Source organism: Pholcus phalangioides, unplaced genomic scaffold (assembly GCF_987345545.1).
Source record: "Pholcus phalangioides strain wild (caught in Gottingen) unplaced genomic scaffold, Ppha-v1.0 ptg000004l_1, whole genome shotgun sequence".
NCBI lineage: Eukaryota > Metazoa > Arthropoda > Arachnida > Araneae > Pholcidae > Pholcus > Pholcus phalangioides.
Window position 1 is genome coordinate 32,066,363 of NW_028301597.1, and position 15,746 is coordinate 32,082,108.

Genomic DNA, 15,746 nt, shown 5'->3' on the forward strand with positions numbered 1-15,746 from the left:
ATACATTCAAAGAAAATTAAAATCAAAAGACACCGAATCTCCAACAACACACTGAACCTTTATTTTTTCCATTTATAAAAATAAAGATAAAAGTTCCAGAAGAAAACGCGAAAAACAAAAAATATATATACGAAGGGTTCTTATGATGGGGGAGGGGGCATTTATGTACAAATGACTTCAAAAACTCCAATCATTTTACAAGAACACAAAATAAATAAATGAATATGATAATAAAGAGGGGGGAAAAAAGCGATGGGAATTCCTTTTTTCTTTGGTTTCCAGTACAAAAGAACAGTTGATATTATTCCAGATTCTTGTCAATATCCAGAAAAAAAAGGAGGGGAAAAAGCAATCATGTGATCTTAGAGCTCTGGTTTTATTTTTCTAATTCAACGTTTTGTTGTTTTCTTATAACTTGTGTTCGAGAATTCCTCGAGGTTCTCCTCCATTTCCCTCTTATTCTATAATATTCAGGTTCAATTTATTTTTATTTAATATATTTTTTTTTGTATTTTTAATGTAATTCTTCAACCAATTTGATAGTTTACGTGTCCACCTTTCCGCATCGCCTTTTTATTTTCTATTTTTTTTTTTCTGAGAGTAACTTCTTTCATTTACTTTCCTTGCCACCGCAAATATTTAAGGAATGTTAAAAGCGCAGAGAATGCAAAGAAAAAGGAGAAGAGATCACACCAAAAAAAAGAAAAAAAATATTATATTGTTTTTTTCCCTCTCTAAAGGTTGGAAACTGTATAAAAGGCCATTTAGTCAAAGGAACATGTAATATTCTAATTTTTATTATTACTTTTTTTAGTATATTATATGATAAAGAAGAGGAAATATTTTTTTGGAAACTTTGAATAACTAATGAAGAAGATACGTTTACATTAATTAGCTGTTTGACAACTTGAAGGTTGGTTTGTCTTTGAAGTCTTTGGTTGGAGAAGTTAAGTAGTCTTTTGTTTTTTTTTTCGTTTTTCGAATATTTTACACTTATTTCATTAGCCATTTAGTATTTTATTCTTTGTATAATACGTTAGTGTTGTAAAACCTATTGGATGTATTTCCAGAATCAAAACTGTTCACTTTAGTAGTGACTTTAGGACTCTTACACTTGTAAATAATTCTGAATTACGAAAGACATATATTATTACTTCAAACCTATGGGAAACTTTACATAAGATTCGTAGATGTTTTATTCAAAGTAGGAAAGCCACAACGGGATGAGATTTTTTTTCCGGTTCTTCAGTTCCCATTTTCTTCATTTCATTGTGATTCAGTCGATGCTTTTTTTTTAATATCAAACAAATACAGACTATGTGATAACAAATATTATATTTGCAAAAATTGCACCAAGTTGATAGAATTGAAAATAAAGTTCAATGTAGCAACTATTCAGCTTTGCTAAGCAAGATTTTATTTTTGTACAGATGGCACTAAAATCAACGCAAAGTGTATATTTTCACTTTAATTAACCAATTAACTAATTAAAAAAAGCCCACTATAACTATTTAAATTGCTGTAATGATGTATTGTTTGAATTATAAATATGCTGGCAGCACAAATTTAAATCCGATTATGCTAAAAAACAAAAACAAAAAGAAATGGCAACTATTCATTTTTGGCAAGAAATGTTTTATTTGTTTATATAGAGCAAACAGTAAAGTAAAGACAAACTATATTTTACCATTGATTGTTCATTGTATATTATTAAAAAAACAGCTGTAGTTAATTGAATTGTTGTGTTGTTGTTTTGTTTCACAACACTAAAAATTTATATCCATGGGTAAAAAAAAACAAAAAATGTAATATTTTCATGGGGGTGAGCCATAGAAGTATCAGGACCGGTATCTAATCTGATTGACCTGTATAATCCTCTGATCCTTCTATGACTGAAAATCGATATGCACTTCCAGATACATTCCAGTCCATGCTGCATTAAACTGCATTACTGTAAACTGCAATAATATAACATTTCCATATTGTTCAGTCAATATGGAAATGTTATATTTCATTAAGTCTTATACCAGGCCACTTTTTTTTGTCTGGTCTATGTTCTTCAAGTAGACCGTTTATAATTTAGTCTTTAAATCAATTTTCTTTGTGTGAAAAAGTGAAATCTTGATATTATTCTTGCAAAACTAAACTAAATTTTCTTAGGTCTAAAAAAAGAGGTATTTTATATTAGAATTCAAATCTCTTTCCATTCCATTTCGAAATGTATATTTCCCGTTTATTTATTCTGTTAATAAGGAAATAAATATAAGTGAAAGATGATAAAAATTAGTTTATGTTTAAAACAACACGAACATCTTATAATAAAATATTAATCTCAATTTAATTTAAAATATTTACGATGCATCAGTAATCATCAGTAACTAATCTGGAAAGTAAATAAAATAGTTCATGAATCATTAACATGTTTTCCATTGTCTATTGCATTCCCAACTGAAATCTGTGAAAGAGAAAGAATATTATATTTTTCAGCAATAAAATATTTAGTATAAAAGTGTGTGAATTTGTAATTTTTTTAAAACTATGAATTCAGAACAACATTTTTTGGTATTGATAATTTTTGTTCACGCCAAAAAAACATAATAGGTTAGAATTCTTAATAAAAGCCATTAGTTCAATCAGGTACAGAATCTCGAATAGTTTTTTATGAATCGATAGCTAGATAATAACATAAATGCTTAACTAATTCCGTTAAATCGAAAGTAAATGGTAACACGCACTACATGTTTACTTGGAATTTCTAGTTTTTCCAATGCTACATAAATATTTAACAAATTCTACCCACGATGGTACTTAGTTTCAAATTTGAAGTATGTGAATTTCCGCTATACTTATTAGAAATCATTAACACGCATTTTCCTCGAATATCATTATTTTCTGTAGAAATAACATTATTGCATTTTCAATAATATTGAAAATAACCCGTTAATACCTACAATTTTTCTGTAATTATCAAAGTTCACTTTTTCGCGATTACAAAGACAAGTAAAAACTTAAAATACAAAATATTTAAACATAATTTCAGACGTATAATATTTCTTGTTTGAATTGAATAGAGATTGCAAGTTTTAAAAAGTATTTCTTTCAATAATTACCGTTGACACACAATATTCAAATGTTTTAAACCATTTACTAACTAATCAATATTCATTTCAGAAATGCACACTCATTAAAAAACGTTCTTATTACTTTCATTGAAGATAGAATAATTTTCCTCAGCAATTAATATTTAGTTTCTTTCATAAATTTTTCTTTCTCTTGGTCCTTTTATCTCTTCTAAAAATGGAAAAAAAAGAGGTGAAGATCTTAGTTATCCACGTTATCATCAATCTGATACCAGCATCAATCGATAGCAAGATAACAACAAAAAAAGCCTAATGAATACCGTTAATTATAAAGTAAATTTAAATACTCACTTTAACGGTACATAAATATTTCACAATTTCTACCCACCGATGATAGATCCCGTTTCAAATTTCAAGTATGCAAATTAATTTTTCCGATTGATATTGTATAATCAAGACATAATCGTTTATAATAACGTTTATATATACATACAACATTTCTAGTTAAACACATTGGCATCATGCATGTTTCTGGAATATCGTTATTTTCTATTGAGGTAACATTATTGCACTTTCAATGGTAAAACGAATCCTTTAATATACACATATAATTTTTTTTAAAATTATCACACGTTCACTGATCCTCGATTACAATGGTACGTTAAACCTAAAATACAAAATATTTGAACATATTACCTTACATAAAATAAGCATTGCCTCGATTGAATAGGGATTTGATTTTTGAAATTTTTTCTCTGAAATTCAGCGTTGATATAGGATATTCAAATGTTTAAAAACCATTTACCAAATGATCAATATTCATTTTTGAAATGTACATTGATTAAAAAACTATTTTATTCCTTTCATGAATGATAAAAAAAAAATTCATATGTATTAATATTATATGTTTCTAACTTTTTCCAATGGAATTTAGTGTATCGGAAGTAAATTGCTTTTCCTTAGCAATTAATATTGTTTTTTCCTACAATTTTTTTTTCTTTTCTCAGTCTTTTAATATCTTCTAAAAATGGGAGAGAAAAAAAAGATCCTACTCTCTCTCGCAGTAATTGGCTGGCATAAGAACTAGTCGGGTAGTCGATCTTATCGTCAATCTGATACCAAACTGCCATCAGTCTCCACTGCCACCATGTCTAGGAGAGAAAAGTCTAAATCCTCGACCCCCCGCATCATCCCAAGCTGATGCTTTTTCGCTCAAACTGATAAGAGGAAAGAGAGTGGGCAAGAGGGAGGTATTACCCAGTTTTCGCGAAAAACCTCTCCTCCCATCTAGAATAATTAACTAATAGTTACTGCAAAGGTGACAGAGGATTACTTTGCTATCAGAATTTTGCTAATAGGGTGCGATAGATTACCCCCGAAACAAACTGCTTCCATAGAAGGAGAGAGAGAGAGAGAGAAGATTGCAATTAAGTGCCCTTCGAGTAATTATTTCTTTCTGCAAATTTGTAATTTTTCAGAAGCTAATTCACAGATTGTTGTTCCTTTAGAAGAAATTTCACTTTCTTCTTCTTAATTTTCCTATCCCAGATAGTCACTAGAATTGTTTTTTCTTTCTTCTATTATTACTTCTTTTCTCCATTAATAGAATTGCGAAGATGCTAATGTGAGAGCAAATAATCTCTTAGAGTGTAACTTTGATTTCTTTCCAATCGAAAGAAACAAACGCAGGAGAAACCCCATTTTCTCCCAGAGAAATATCTTTTTCTTTTGTTTTCATGGTTTTTCTCGTGTTTCCTAGATGAATTTAATTACATTTTCTTTCTTATGGACTAACTATCTCTTGAGAAATAAGAGAAATACCCTATGTTGCTTTATAGTGTTCGTTCCTTTTTTTTTTTGTTCTGGTATAGTTGTAGTTCGGTACGATGTAATATGAGTCGACAACCGGAATGGGATTTAGGTCCGTTTTGTGGTGCTAGAAAAACAGTAAATGATATTGACGATTCGAAATTGATCTACTGGTTTTCTAAACTTTCTATCCTATCATCTCTTAAATCTTCACAAGTTTTTTAGATCGGGAGACAAACGCCAGGAATTTGGTTTATTCTAGTGTTACAATCAGAATTTCGGCTTCATAGACTTTAACTAACCATAATGTGTTCAAATATTTTTCAATTCAAATTGGATCTAAGTTTATTTCATGTACATCACCAGAATATTGACAGCGTGATTTAAGTTTCCCCAATCACATTGTTCCTTTTTACCCACAAGTGCACGGGTTGGGTTTGTGAAACCCATGCATATACATTTCTCTCATTTGCCGACAGATATATACAGTATATGTTACTCCCAAAGTCCGAAGTTGGCCTCTTCCGGCCGAATATGACGAAGCCAATGTCCGAAATTCGGGATGTCGCCGGGCTTTGTACGGACCCTATATATCGATTTCCTATAATTCGGGGTCATCACCAGCTGGCGCATTTTTTATGTGTGATAATTATTGTCATTTACAATTAGCCATAGTTAACCATAATAATGATGGTTAGCTATGGCAATTTTAATGATCAAAGGAATGTGAATATCAATGTCTTAGTGATGCATACATAGGGATCAACATGTAGGAGCCATCCAAGTCCCAGCGAATGCCTGAAATTCGGACATTGATCCGGCCAGTTCGAATAGTGGCTAACTTCGGGCTTTGGCACATACATCAGGGACTCAGAGACAGAGATAGATACTTCGTGAATAGGTGGCAGAAGCTGTTTTCTTCAGACTCTTGATAATTTCACATTCAAACTCATGTTTGACTACACCGCTAACTTTGAGGGCGGTGGATATTTTATTTCTCTGAACTGTTGAAAGATTCATCTGTATCTGGGTCTGTTAGACCCCCACTCTTGCAGTCAAGCAATGTTTTGCCTCCGTGGGGAGGCTTGGCTGCTTTCCTCCATGCTCCCTACAAGTTAGAGGTTCCTGTTGGAATGTTATGTTGACGTGAGAGTGTGTGGCTCCGAGTGAAGCAATATAGTTTTTGTTTGTTAGTTTATATTGTTATTTTTAAAATGACTAAAGAGAAGGTGTGTGTGCGTGCATTAAAACACAAATGCCAGCAAACATCAAAAAATTCATTTTATTGTTGTCTTCATCACCTAGGTTATGCTTTAGTATAATGTTATGAATAATCTAGAATTGTTAATTCAAAAGTTACTATAAAATAGCACATGAATTGTTATTCACATTCCTTTTATATTCATAATGCAGGTGAAATGATACAATAATCAACAAATCAAAATACAATAAATAAAGCCTATGTAGTTATTTTGCATGGAATATATTAAAAGATGGGTCAGTGAGACCCAAAGCTTGCACTCATGGTTGAGATATTCAAGTTTTTCCGTCCCAGTGATCCTAAATCATCAACAATGTGAAAATTATTGCATTTTGATATTTATGAATATTGGCTATAACAATTTTTTTTTTGGCAAGAATCTAATTTATTACAAAATATTAAGGCGCATTAGATCAGAAGTCAAAGTTTTCTTTCGAAAAACGTTTACAGGTACTATTCCGAGAAGTGTTAAGGATGTGTACTGTCAACATCATAACAAACCATCTCAGATGAATTCTGCTGAATCTAAGTCAACCTGGGCCTTGTTGCTTACCTGAAAATTGTTTGCGAGTGAGTTTTAAGTTGATACATGACGAAAAAAAAAAGAACCATTCCATTCGACTGAAAACTACCCGAAACTGTTGACATCGTGGAAGATTTCCAGATATTAACAATTAGTATGTTATCAGCGATGAAATCTCATGATTCTGAAGAGGAATGCGACGAAAATGAGGGAAATTAAAAATTATTGACAAAAGGAAATATACTGCAGACAGCCTAGAAAAATCTGAGCTTGTTTATTGAAGCTCGAAACATTGACTGCGTTGAGGATTTGAAGAAGTTAGAAAATTAAGTATCTAGGTGTGGATCGAGTCCATAGTGTTTCCCCTCTTGTGTAATAATTATTTGGTCTTTAGAACGTGATTTCATGGCCTAAATCGTATGGTTGGGTGGGTTTCTTTCATTAAACTCTCGAATATTTTTATCGTATTGGTTATAACGGATATCGAATGCTACGAATACATTTCACGGTCTTCCGAGCAACTTTGTTAAACCCGGGCTGGAATGTATTTAGACAGCCGACGCTCAATATAACGACCATGCGTTATTGCTACCGTCCCATCAAAACGACAGGTACAATAAGTCCCGGATTTTTTTTTCACATAAATGCCATGTTTTCTTCATCCAATATTAAGACCTACAAAGACCAGTTATTCCGATACAACGTTCAAACTCAGCTCTGCTTTTTCATTTTATTTTACAAAGAGATGTATAAAATTCGTGTTTTCCGTTTGCCAAAATTTCGTTTAACAACGAACATTGACCCTTCATAATGGGGGATTTGGTAAGTAGGTGCGATCAGGCCTCAGAAAGTTAAAAGCTCTTATTTCAGTTCTTCCAAACTTGTGAAGTGCCTGAAATAAGCAGCTTGAAATTAGTAATAAAGAGCTGGAAAATGAATAAATTTATTCGATTTATAGTATTTCTATTTATATATTCTTATATAAATTTTATATTCTTATATAAATTTTATATTCTTATATAAATTTTATATTCTTATATAAATTTTATATTCTTATGTATAAAGTATATAATTATATACTATTTCTGTAAGTATATAAGTATTTATACATTCTCTTATATATATATATATAAAATAATAAAAAAATATTTACATTAATTTTTTATTTGGCCATTTCTTTGGTGATTTTTCTCTACTTCTCAGTCTACATGGACTTGACATTGGACATTGGACTCCTTAAACATGGACTTGTAAAAAATTGTATTGCCCGGCCCGGATGTAAAAGGTTTATCCGTAATTTAAAGAGAAATGAATTGCTTTGCTCAAGATGAATTTCCCCATGATGTTTTACTCACCTAAAAATAACTTACTTTATCAACCCTCTTTAATAGACGCGGAGAATATGAACATGGTCTATAGTCGGTATTCACTGCTGATGCAAACGCGTCACCCTGAAATAAATGTGATAGATTCAACAGTCCTACAGAATTTCTATAGACTAGCACTTTATAACTGAGCTCGTGACAGCGATAATCACTTGCGGTGTCAACAAAGCCATCAGGTAGAGCTTCTGTTGAATATTTGACACCACGCACAAGCAATGTAATTCCAACAGTATAGGCTACCCTGTGTGGTTCCGACGAGCCTAAGTAAGAGCGTCACTACGTCTGAGTCGAACGGCAAGAGTATATGTATTGCGGATGTGAATCCCGGAGCTACTGGGGTGAGTATACAATGGCATGCATTATGTATCTGGGGTCATTCTCTTAGGGTACTTACTGGATTATGCATGGAGCTTCAATTTCAAAGAGAATTGTTGTGTTCGTAGGGATCATGCATGAAATATCCCTGGAGAATATTCTATTTTTCTTTAACAAGAAACGTCAAGTGAATAATAATAATACTCTCTTCCGCTTCGTTGATCCTCCCACTTCAAAAATTTTGATCGAAATCATTCAAAAACACTAAACAACATAAAAAGACGTGAAATGATGAGTTTTTAATGGCAACTTATTTTATCTTCTCTGTCAATTTGACAGAGTATGACTCTAATTTGGGTATGGTTGCCGGGCATGTAAAACCCAGGTTGAGGATGCGGAAAGCTGAGCCAAGGACCCGCCTCTAAGATGCGAAGACTCCTGTGACCTTCTCTACTCATTATATTATATATTCCCATTATATTCCTTCCTCTACCCATTATTTTCAAGTAAAACTATTTTTCACTGAGAGGAGAAAGCGAAGATATTTTGGAAATCGAGTGAAGTCATTTTTTACTCTTGTTTTGGTCTCCAAAAAATAAAAACCACACTATCAAAATGACAACAATAATTTTGGTCTACAGAAACGTATTTCTGAAGTGGGGTGATATTTTGTGTCATTAAAATGTGTATTGTACAAGGTTTTTAACATAAAGATTTCGAATCGATACTTAGAGAGAAATTGAATTTTCTGCATGCCGAAACTAATATTTGGAAAGAAAAGCGATTTATGTCTCCTCCGGTAATCGAACCCGGTTCCCCTTGCATATCGAGGGGAGCACCAGAAACACAATTTTCAATTCCTTATAACACGCATTAGTAGCGAGAAGCGCTGAGTGAAGAGCAGCCTCCAGCCTACAGCAATTTTCGCTCCAGTTTGCGTTTTGTATTAAGAGATGGTATTTTTTCGGCCCGAAATATACTGAGAAAATGAATTTTCTGGATGTTTTGCCGAAACTAATATTTGGAAAGAAGTGATTGGGAAGAAAATTTTTGTAGCCAAGAGAGGCTGCTACGTCTCCACTCAGTGCTTTACGCTACAAATGCGTGTTATAAGGAACTGAAAAGCGTGTCTCTGGTGTATTGGTTAGCGCACTTTCCCGGTATACAAGGGGTCGGGTTCGATTCCGGAGTAGGAAAATCACTTCTCTTTCCAAATATTAGTTTCGGCATACCATCCAGAAAATTCAATTCCTCGGTATATTTCGGGCCGAAAAAATATCATCACTTGATTTTGAAGAAACATCGAAAAAACAAATATAGGACTAATTTGACCCATGACGATAATTTTTTCACTAAAATGTTTTTCAATTCTTGCGTTTTCTTCACATTGTTTTGAAACTATTCTAATTTATTCTAACTATTCTAATTTATTCTAACTATTCTAATTTATTCTAACTATTCTAATTTATTCTAACTATTCTAATTTATTCTAACTATTCTAATTTATTCTAACTATTCTAATTTATTCTAACTATTCTAATTTATTCTAACTATTCTAATTTATTCTAACTATTCTAAGTTTCTAAAAATGACCGTTTGTGTATTCACGTGCAAATAATGAAAATGATATCACAGTTATTTTCATCGTTTATCGGCAATGTTTTGGCAGATACAAGTATTGTTGTCTATAACATGAAAAATGAATGAAGCAGTTTATTGATCCATACTCTTTGAAAATTGTGAGTGCTAATACATTCCATATCCTCTTTTTTGTCTTACTATAAGTTTAAAAAATCATTTTTTCGTAATAAATATGAGGATTTACATTTTCATTTTAATTAAAGTATTTTTTTTATTCTGATAACTGGAAAATCTTATGGGATCAGATGAGCCCCTTTCTTCAGCTTTTCGAATGTTCCACGATTCTTTTGGATAGAAGGATTAGCTTAGCTAATATAAATGATATAAATTAACTTAAATGGACCAATTATCAATTGCGAATTACGAGAAAGGCGATTATCTCAGCACGAATCCATCAATGGAAGAATTGGGGCAGGGATGGTAACGGGTAATCGAAGGCCTGGCTCACTCCGTTTAACAGGTCACTCTACCTGACGGGGTAAGATTTTTACTTCCCCCGAGAATGACCCCTTTAACTTTGACTGTACGAAATGGGTACCCGTACAAAACTGTATTTTGCATTGTGCAAAATCCCATTCTTTCGGGAAATCGCACAAACCATCCCAAGATGGTTGACGTTCAGCGGTCATGCCGGTACACAATGGGATCATTAAGGTTGACGTAATCATGGAAGCGATAGGGAATTTTTGTGAAAAGGTGTGAGATAAGAAAAATGTATGAATAAAATTCATTATCCACCATTTATGTGACCTTATTTATTTTATTTAATCATAAAAAACCTATACGGTCTGTGTTATACAAGGTTGCAGTTATCTTACTTATGTATTGTACACACTAACTCGGATAATCGGAGTCGTACTGCAATTTCAAACCAAACGCTATTACTGTAGAAGTGATGTAGGATTGACTTCAACTGTCATGAGACACACGGGATTCCTTATTTTGACACTGGAGAACCGCGAATTCATTTTTTTAATTTTCAAATTATTTTTGTATTTTTGATACTGGAAAAAATGCATTAAAACATAAATTCAGCAAATTTTTCAATTTCTTTTCAAATTTCCAATTTATTTTCAAATTTCCAATTTCTTGACTAAATAACTTTGTTCAAATTTTGTCTAAATTTTGTTGAATTTTTTTTTGCCAAGATGATGCTGGGTATATTCATATTTGTGTAAATTTATTTATAGAATTTTTTATTTAATAAATCACTATACTAAAAGCTATCTTAAAAACCCTGAAAGTTCAACTTCATGTGATGCCATCTGATGAAAGACAACAGAGTTCATATTCACAATATTTCTAACTCAAAACTTTAAAATCCTTTAAGTCAGAGCATAACTCTCTGAGGTAAAAAAAAATCAGTCCAATGAGAAAGAGCAACCCACACAATTTGCGAAGCCAGGTTGTGTGAAAAGGTTATTTTCATAAAAAAGAACCGAAGAGAAGAGAATATTTTTCTCCGTGAAATATACACAATCAAACGTCGCTACAACGATACACAATATAACGCGATAACACCCTATACAATAATATTTTTCAGATCTGGTTGGAATTGCCTGTAGCCAAATGTTAAACTCTTCCCGATACAACGATTTATGCGTATATGAGTAACGTCGTATTATGCATTATTTACCGTCCAAGTGATAATGGAGTTGTATGTTATTACACGACTGTGCGGCAAACGTTCGTTGAACAACTGCCGCTGTGCGGTCATGTGGGCATCGTGAGGATACACGTTCGAATCCCGTTGTCACACAGCACGCAGTGGGCTGAAGTTTCTTTCCGGCGTTTTCCCGAATTCCTAACTTTTCGAGCGCAGGAATGCGAGTTGATAATTACAAAACTGTCAGAGACAATAAAATTGTAAGTGGTGACAAAAATTGTCTAATTTAAGGAATGTTCCCAGACAGCCATGGCGAGTTCAAGCTGTAAAATACGGGTTATATGTGATCACCTTACATACACAAGTTTCTGGCCCGAGAGCGGTGAAACTATCGCATATCTGGCCCTCAAACTGAAAAAATCGTGCTTTTTGCCGTAGAGGAATGTGTGCGACCTGCATTGTACGTTTAAAGTAGTAGTAGTAGTAGTGCGTAACAAGCCACTGAATTTAATTATAGCTAACTAACTAATCAATTACAATTTTTTTTTCTGTGAATAAATCTTATTTATTCACTTTGTGTTGGGACAAACAACGCCAACTCGGAAGAGATGCCAACAACAGCATAAATTTTAGCGACTAATGATAATGCTACCTATCTCGATATCACGATAAACTCTGTACAACGATATATTTTCTCCGTCCGCAGAGTATTGTTATATCGAGGTTTCACGGAGGAAAAAAACCGAAGTATCGGCAGGTATCGTGCAAAAGTTCGTCAGGTTATCCAAGTACGTTTTCACCTCAGTCTTCCCACAGATCCCATTTCCCTCCCCCATAGAAATGAAAAAAAAAGGAAAAACATCAGAGACGTCAGTTGAGGGAAAAGATCAGGATCACACAGGAATGTGTTCCTCCCCCCACCCCACCACCACTCCCCCAGAATAAAAAGCGCCATCTGTCGTTTTCGATCAGAAGCATCGGAGCTTTTGGCGTCTGCGCGGAACCATTGAGCCTGCAGTCGACGTGTTAGGCGCCGGATCAGACCTGTTCCGGACGCCAGGAGACCTTGCTCAGGACACAAGAGTTTTGCCGACAGAAAATAAATAATAATAATAGTAGTAATAATAAAAAAAACTTATACATATATCAATATCTGCACATATATACATTTATATGTATATGGAGTAAGATCGAGATTTTTTTTCTGATACATAAATATCCCTTTAGTACAGTATCTTCCTGCTCTTCTATTTATCTTCAGATTTTATCTCAGTTTTTATTTTTATTTTGAACTACTTTTCTTTTCTATCTCGTGGACACTCCGGTTGTACTCCTTCGGGATGATGTACAGAAGATCTGTGGTTTAGACAGGAAAGTTGTTTGAATTTTTTTTCCCCCAACAGTAAACTCTGTCAAAAATAAATTCACGTTCTCGTGATTTCTTGAAAACGGAGAAGAACTAAAGGAATATTACATAATAAATTGCAAAGACGAAAAAAACAAAATCATCACGTGGAAGTATGTGTTAAGGTGAGTGAAAATATTAAGTGTGCGAAAGAAAAAGACAGTATTTGCATACCTGAATAGTGATCTAAAAAAAAAAAAGAAAGACAGCTTTCATTTTAGATGTATTCACCTTTCAAGAACTTTCCGTAGTGCACAGTGCGTTTTCCCGGATAATGAAGTGTATTTCATCGCACAAATGAGAGTATTTTCTGTATTGTTATAGGGTATAATTATTGTTAGCCATGGCTGGATCATGTCTAACATATTCATTGACTTACGATACTCGAGAAATGGATGATTGTGCTTTGTGAATTGTTCGACCTGAATATCAGTGCTGCCGCAACGACTGGAAACTGTCGCCAAATACGTGATTTTTTTTTTCAAGAAAAAGTGAAGATATAGAACATTATTTTCTGATAGATCTTGGGAAAAAAAAAAGGTGGAAAAAATATTACATTGGAAATTTTTCGTCACCTAAAAAGGTAAGATATTCCTTGATACCTTTCGTGCATAAAAAGTAGAGAACCCAACTGTTTAAAATCGAAACTAGTTTTAGTATCATTAGTATGTAGTAGAAATAGCGGGTCATGCATAAAATTATTTAGATTTCATGATTCTGTAGAGTTATTGAATAACCGGGATATTTTCCAGACTTCTATTTCTGTACAATGGATAGGAATTAGTCATAATCCTAATACTCTAGCAGTTGTTGAATATGATTTTTTAAAAATAATTTCTAGCATTTAGATAAATTTGAAATTAAGTAGTTTTCAAACGTGGTTTTATCGTAAATGATATATGTTCACATTTTCATAATATTTATGAATTCTGTATCTACAATAATATTTTATCGTTCAAAAAGCTCTCGTTGAGGAACGTAAGAGCTTATTCAGAATTAACAGAGTAATTTCTTTAGCGTGTAGCCAATACATCATTTCTTTTTTTCCCCACGGCTATTTTACGCAGTTATTTTTCATTCGCTAGTATTTTGTAATTTGTTAAGCTATTCAAAATTTGGAAAATTGCACGTTATTAGCATTATCTTATATAACCGATCCTAACTGAAATAATGCAGTTAATTCTTCATTTTTACCATCTTCGTTTAAACGATTTTGGAAGGTTTATATAATTAAATAAGTCCTCAAGATTGATTTACGTTTTAAAAACACGTAAAAACGTTTGAAACAAATGCATAAATTTCTTGAATGCTTATGCTATGTTTTCTCTTAAATGGGAAATTCGAGAACGTTTCTTATAAAGCACATGTGACAATTATTATAATTTAGCACCTTGATATCAAATGTTTTTAACGTATCCCTTTCGAAAAAAAAACTTATTTTTAGACATTTTGTATATTTTTTTAATAAAAACGCCGATGAAGAAGTTATGGTATTTTACATATCTCTGACTGGTCTCGAGTAATATCTTCTCTTCTCGACCTTTTAAATCTGTAAAAGCCCGAATACGCTTCAGAAGTTAGGGTACAACTTTTGGTAGAATTTGACGAACATCAAATACGAATAAACTTTCGAAAATCGTCGATTTTTATTCATTGAAAAAAAAATCACTCATTCATTTCTAAAGTAAGAGGTGATAGTGTAATACTGTTCAGTTAATATCGTTATTCGCTTGCGGAAGTCAAAATTTTCAGCTATTGGCTTCTCCTCACGAAGCATATTATTGCAGTGAAAACAGCTCCAGAGTCAAAATATTTTTGGCCTTTTATCCTTATTTTCGCCTATGAAATACACAGTGAATTTAATTTCTTTTTTTCTTTCTTTCTGATAAAATCATTGAGTTTTCCCGAACGTTGGTCGAATTTTTGCACAAAACTGCCGCTCAACGATACGCTAACCTATGGTGACACCTACTTAAATTCCTGGTTAATATAGAAAATGTTAGTTTTTACATGGATATGTTTTCAAGTCGTAGAATGTGGAACATTAATAATTTATTATAAAAAATAATTTAATGAAGATCATTAATATCAAGATTTAAAATAAATTAATCCATATTGGAAAATAATAAGTCTCAATGCGTGAACATTTTACGCAATGCGTCACGTTTAAAAAAGCGATGTTATTGCACTTATGCGAAAATTTCATAAGCTTTATATATGCAGTATTTCTTCAAAAATATTTGAACAATAACGTAATTAGTTTTTCTTCTTCTTCAACATTCTAATATCGTTAAATAACTTGATCGCACTCCGAAGTAACACAATATATACGTCTAAAAAAATGGAAATAAATAACTTATACAGACACATTTCCATACCGCCGCCAGGCACTCTTAGTGGTTAGCTTCTCACTGTGCAGGTCTGGGTTCGAATTCCGGTTTGGGCATGGATGTCTACTAACCTAATACTAACAAATTCTCTGAACGGATCATGCTGATCCCTTTGGAATACGTGAAGATCACGTTATTTAAAAAAAGAAAAAAAATACATAATTTACGTATGAAAATATACTAAAATATTTCGAAATTCATTTACTTAAGATTTCTTAGCAACATTTCAGTAACATAATGCGTCACATTTTATGATTTTTTTAAACGTCTTAAAATATATGTATATATAAATATGTTTATAGGAACATATTTTATGAATATAAAATAAAAT

At 32.5% G+C, this 15,746-nt stretch overlaps 1 protein-coding gene across 2 annotated transcripts in view; it reads left to right on the forward strand.

Annotated features, from left to right (window-relative positions):
* Nucleotides 1-12,646: 12,646 nt before the first annotated feature.
* The window catches only part of LOC149087100 (nephrin-like), a 277,872-nt gene continuing 274,772 nt past the window's right edge, over nt 12,647-15,746 (forward strand). For both annotated transcript variants that reach the window (XM_089231349.1, XM_089231348.1), the window contains exon 1: nt 12,647-13,608. The gene's annotated coding sequence lies outside the window, so the exon portion shown is untranslated. The remainder of the gene's footprint in view (nt 13,609-15,746) is intronic.